Raw genomic sequence first — 6,371 nt, 5'->3', positions numbered from 1 at the left:
TTCCAGGGATTAAGCCACTACCCAAAGATTATACATGGACTGACCCTGGGCTCCAACCCCATAGGTAGCAATGAATAGACTAGTAAAACCACCAGTGGAAGGGGAAGCCCTGGGTCCTGCCAAGACTAAACACCCAGTGAAAGTGATTGTTGGGGGGAGGGTGGTAATTGGGGGGGAGCATGGGGAGGGGAGCACCCATAGAGAAGGAGAGGGGGAAGGGTTAGAGGGATGTTGGCCTGGAAACCGGGAAATAGAATAACAATCGAAATATAAATAAGAAATACCCAAGTTAATAAAGATGGAAAAATAAAAAGAAATGTAGTTGTGTGTAAGCTCGAAAAAGCAGTCAGCATGTATGCATCATTTTCTTGGCCCTTTGAATTGGTAATTGAGGGACTGATAACTGGGGTTATAAGATAGAACAAACTCCTGTTCTTCCTCAGTTGCTTTTGTTCAGTGTATTGATCACAGCAGCAGCAACGAAATCAGAACAGGAACACTAACAGTGTGCCCATTTGAATGGCATGTCCCTTTCTTCAGGTAAACAATGAGGCATCTAGACTAAGTGATCCTGAAAGGTAAAAGTTGAAAATTACCCCATAGACAAAACTTGAAGCCAAAAGGAAGCAAAATAGTCTGACCCTGAACTGCCTGTTCCAGGAACTAGCTGACTACAGAAAGAGTAATTGCGCCGGCTGTTTCAGACACTTCTTCCAAGAACGAGCTAAATTTTACCAGCTAGTTCAGATAATAGCAGGATTAAGCAATCATGAGAAACAGGAGGTTCTTCCTTGTGATTCAGTATGGTTTTTCCTTTAAATACCCCTTCTCCCAACCATTCAAGGTCGAATTCCTCTACCCCTGCATGGGATATGTTTCTCGACCCCAGTGCACTGGTTTCTGTCATCCCTATCAGTAAACCTCATGAGATTGCAGCAAGGGCAGTCTCTTGTGAGTACTTGGTGGGTCATGTCACCCTGAGACTTGAGTGAAGGTCTCCCCACTCCAGGGGTCTTTTAATCCCAGCCTTCAAATTATTTGTGCCTACTATCTTTTCAATTCTTGTCCCTGTATTTCATTTGAAATAGGTGAACAGTTTTTAGTTAAATAAGATAACCTAGGCCCTTGTACAAACTTCACACAAAACTCACATGCATGTTCTATTATTAGAAATTTTACTCTGATACATCAGTCCCAGTCTGTTCTTGGCTAGTCCTCTCATATAATCAGTGATATCTCTCAAGTATTAGAGCAGTACAAAGAGCCGTTTGTTACAGGACTATACCACATTGTTTTCTGAACAACTACTGTCTTTTCTGTCCTCTGAATTCCATAACTCTCCTGACTACCGTCTTCAGCCTTACCACACTGCATTGCAAATTTCAAGACAATTTCTGATGTTGTGGAAAGTGCTTTCATATCTAATCATATATCAGGAACACCACCCATTCTGCAAAATCCGTCTGGCAGATTGGCCAAGGACATATCAAAACCTGAAAACTAATTCTTCACATTCTAATGTAGGCAACCCTACATTCATGAAACACTGTGGACACTCTTACATGCCTTTATCAAACCCTTCATTACTCTTCTGTACTCAGGGAATTCAGTGGTCTCACCTTCTTGATGTGTTTGCTGAAATATCTTCTTACAAACTCTGTTTCTCTTCTTTTTTATTAAATATTACCGTGCTAAAGAATTCATTTTCCACATGCTTGAATGCTCCCTGTCTTTCTTTGGTTATTAATTGCCATTACTTTTTTGTCTTTGTGGAACACACCAACAGCCTTTGCCAACATCACGCATTGTCTTCCCTTTCCAGTTCTGTGTTTATTTCAAGAGGGAAGCACAATGTAGCCACAGTCTCAAGATAAACATCACAATCTAAAAGATCATGTCTGTTCTCATTCTCTTTTACTCTTAATATACTTATTTTGTGTGATGTTTTAGTTATTTGGGAGTGAGTCTAGCTGTTCTTAATGGCATTTCTCCTCACGTCTGCTTTTACTTAAACACACCTTGCTGCTCGTTAGTGTACGGGCAATTTCACCGTCCTATTCTCAAAGGCCTGGCAGCCCTCTGCCTCTCCCTTCCTGAGGTGCTCACCCCTCTTCCCTCCTCCAATAAACCTCTTTTTACAGCAAATCTGTAATTATAATTTCCAGCTACTAAGGATACCCTCCCAGCACACTGTATTTCATAATAGGGATATTTTTGTGTGCTTGCTATTTTAAAACTTTATATTTTGATAAGAGGCCTTATGCTGTGTTTTCTAATAAATAGATACATATCTTTAATATCATAGCATTCAGCCATGAGGCTGGCACTCATAAATTACTTCTGCTGACTTATGACATCACTGTAAAGAGAGAAAAGTGAATGACGCAAGTCTTGGCTAATTTTAAGTTCATGTACGCTGTGGGTCATAGACGTTTTCTGAAGTTTTAGCTTATTTGTTTTTGTGGTTGCTGCTGTGCTTTGGGGCAAGTGGTTTATTTCATGGTTCTTGCAGTTTTATTTCATGTCTCTGAGGCAGTCTAGTGTCCATGTTGCTGGGCAGTTAAAAATGACATTGGATATTTAATTTCCCAAATCTATCTTCCGAATCAGGGAATACATTGCATAGGTCTTGAAATATGGCTTATCTTGATATGTGTGGATTTTCTACAGTAGAAAGTATCAGTTTGTCAGATTCCACCCAGACTGTTTGCATATTTGTTTAATATTGCTTGAAACTCTTTATCACTTTGGATATCATGGGTTTTCGTTAATAGTGTGATGTGTAATTCATGATCATCCTAGGAACTTTCTGATATTTAGCTTAACTTTTACATACCTCACTAAATTTTATAATTTTCACAGTGGTGATTTTATATATCTTCTGTTTTTTATTTTTATGATATTTTTAGGTTTTTAAAAACACAAGTTTTAAATATATGGGGAGTTTTACAATCTACGTCTCATTTAAACTTTTCAGTTGGAAAATGGTATACATTTTATTGTTGTAGCCATTCTTTCTTGGCATTAATTTTTAGATCAATACTACTGATTCATGTTCCTGTTTCCTCAATATGCTAATACTTATAAAGCATCAAGCTGATTAAACTGCCAGAAGTGCATTAAAGATGAAAACTGGTTTTTACTTTCTCTAAGACATTGTTGATATTACCAGAATGTCCATTTAAGTTATGTTCAAAATAACATTTTCATGTGTTGACTGTTCTTTGCTCAGACATGGAAGCAAAACAGTCTAGATGATTATTAGTGAGTTGTACTACTCATTTAGACAAACAGACTTCTGGTTTAGAGCTTCTAAGCAACGGTTTTTCTTCTTTGAATTATGTTGAAGTTCTTTCCACTTCACACGCTATTTGAATCTCCCTTGCCTGTATACTGTGGATGGACTCACTATGTGGAGGGAGGTCGAGGGATGCTGTCCCTGGTATTCACTTCTCCCTTGAGTGTTTTGTTGACTCTCCTTGGATTTTGTGATTCTGAACATATTTGAAGCATTTTTTTCTTATGGTTGGTTCAGTCTGTTGTATTTTCAATGCACGGGTTATCAAACATGCAGTCTAAATACGAAAATGTTTCCTATATGTACAGCAGATTTTTGAATTCCAGTTGAGTTCAGAGGATATGAAATTCCTCGATATCCTGAATGGAAATCTGCCATTCATCATAGCTGGGGTGATGTAACTTTTGGTCATATTTTGTATTCCATTTGTTTTTAGCTTTTAAAGTTAACCCAATGAATAACTTTGGCAGTTAATAACAGAGGCAATCAGAGCCCAAAATTTTTAGAAAAGGACCCCTGGAATTCTTTCTAGTCTCTTCAGAGTTCTGACCTTACAGCAGTAGTGTAAGAAGACGCAGGGCCCGCCATGATGTTCTGTACTTGAATATTGGTACTATGTCATGGAGTGCAGTGGGTCAGTCTGTCACAGCTAACTCTCTGTTCAGTCATCTGAATCTGTGTGTTCTGTGCATATGCACCCTGGGCATTGTAAGGAGCCTGTCAGAATATTTCCAGTATCAATTTCATGCCACATTCACTTTATTTAATTCCTGATCATATTAAATGCATGACGATCAACCTCGTCTTCCATGACAAAGCCGGCATATGGAATTATTTCCTGGATTCAGGTTATCTAATAACTTTAATAGTTTTTAAGATTTCCCATATTTCCTGCTGAGTTTCTATGCAGAAACTAAACACTCATTTTGAGACCTGTTGGCTTTATGTGTTTAACTGTATAGTTGGTATTGAATTTTTTTAAAAGAGAGATCAATTCAGAGGATTGAGACATTAAAGAAAATATATTTGAGACCCGGAAAAACATAGAGAAACATTTGATTTGCAGATTGAAGATTTTAATTTGTTCTCTAGAACTGATATCATATTATTAGCCTACCATATACTAACATTATATCAGAACTCATATTTTCCTCTTACTATTTCCAATCATTCGCCTCTTTCTCTCCTTGTGTGATTGTTACTGAGTGGGGATCCTTTGCATACATCTCCTTACATAGGAGATTTCATCTCGTATGATATTTTGTTTCTCTTTTTTGAGACAAACCACTTGTATTATGTGTGGTAGTCAGTTAACAAATGATTAATTAATTTAAAAATTGAATGAAATGAGATTGCTAATAGGAGTTTCATCTTCTCAAACCGTTTGTAAGCACAGAGTGTAGCTCTTTTATTTCAAGGCAAATAGAGTAGTTTTTTTTTTCATTGAGAAAGTGTAATAGAAAGTACAGGTTATTTCTTTTGTTGCTAGGTGCACATTTGTTTGATTATGTATTTTGTACTGAGTTTCACGGGGAGGAGAATGAATAATCTATGTATTATTTTATTTTCAATTAGAAAATATTTACAAAACTAGGAAAGAATATGCTTAATCATAAAAGAATAATGTATACTTCCCAAATAATATCAGCATCATAGGAATTACTCCTTCTAGAAAAGGAACAATCATATACATTATGAATTACGTTTTATCTTTGCAGTTTATCTGGTCACATAACTTCCTCTATTCTGATGTATAATAATGTGAGCAGACTTCTGCCCAAAGTCATGTGGGATGGCGGGCAGACAGTGGTGCAGGGGAAATTTCAGATAATAGTAATTGGAGTTTGTTACTTCAGTTCAGTAGCAATTAAGCCTGGAATTACTCCAAGGCTCTGAAAAATGAGAACAACAAAAAATTGTCATTGTAAAAACCAATAAAAGATACATTCTCCAGTATTTGTCAGTGTCAGTATATTAATTGAATGTTTTGGTCCTTCTGATCCATTATGACAATACACTGATTAGCCAGGGAATGTTTGTACATGGAAGGTAGGTGGTTAATAGTATTTCACTTCTTACATAACACAATAGATAGGGTTTTCATCCTTTGATGTCTTGCAGTTATCAGATGTTTCTTAATCTGTGTTTGTCCAGCTTAGGCACAAAGAAAAAACACTTAGTGTTGGCTGAAATAGGAGCTACACATAATGAGAACATGAACAATAAACCCAGGGCTGCTGCCCCGCAGCTTGGGAACCCAAGTTCTGGAGACAGAAAGTCTAGTGTTTGTGTGTTGCCAGGGAAGTGAGATATGAACCAGCCTGAGATGATCATGAGGTCTCAAAACACAGTAAACTGTAGAGGGCAAAGACTTGATCTGGCTCTGGGTATTTTTCTATGTGTGTTTTGAAAATAAAATGGCTTTTTTTGGGAATATACCCCACTTAGAGTCCAACATCTACCATTTCACAGCCTACTCGGATTAAGAGCATGGAAGAATTTCCAGAGATGTACGGGGCCTAACAGGTGGCTTGTTGTCCTATAGAACCTGCATGGTCTGGGGTCATGAAAAAATATATTAGACAACTTATTTTGCCCATATATCTTCATTGTCTTTGGCAACCATATATCAGTGTTAAAAATTGAGATGAGTAACAACAGGATTGAAGAATAAACCTTGTTTAAAATTTAGTTATAGAACTGTCAGAAATTGCTTGACAATCACATTGTCTTTTTTATTAATCTTTATTAGCTTGAGTATTTCTTATTTACATTTCGATTGTTATTCCATTTCCCGGTTTCCAGGCCAACATCCCCCTAACCATTCCCCCTCCCCTTCTGTATCGGTGTTCCCCTCCCCATCCTCCCACCATTACCGCCCTCCCACTAACAATCACGTTCACTGGGGGTTCAGTCTTGGCAGGACCAAGGGCTTCCCCTTCCACTGGTGCTCTTACTAGGCTATTCATTGCTCCCTGTGAGGTTGGAGCCCAGGGTCAGTCCATGTATAGTCTTTGGATACTGGCTTAGTCCCTGGATTCTCTGGTTGGTTGGGATTGTTGTTAATATGGGG

The 6,371-nt window shown here is 37.8% G+C and overlaps 1 protein-coding gene across 5 annotated transcripts in view; it reads left to right on the top strand.

The window, feature by feature from the left end:
• The first annotated feature begins 844 nt into the window (after window positions 1–844).
• The window catches only part of Akr1c2 (aldo-keto reductase family 1, member C2), a 48,260-nt gene continuing 42,733 nt past the window's right edge, over window positions 845–6,371 (top strand). For all 5 annotated transcript variants that reach the window (NM_001440119.1, NM_001013057.2, NM_001440118.1 and 2 more), the window contains 1 exon segment: window positions 845–951. The gene's annotated coding sequence lies outside the window, so the exon portion shown is untranslated.

The sequence above is a fragment of the Rattus norvegicus genome, chromosome 17 (genome assembly GCF_021556685.1).
Source record: "Rattus norvegicus strain SHRSP/BbbUtx chromosome 17, alternate assembly SHRSP_T2T, whole genome shotgun sequence".
NCBI lineage: Eukaryota > Metazoa > Chordata > Mammalia > Rodentia > Muridae > Rattus > Rattus norvegicus.
Note: the sequence above shows the minus strand (reverse complement) of the source record. Positions and strands in the feature narration are given on the sequence as shown.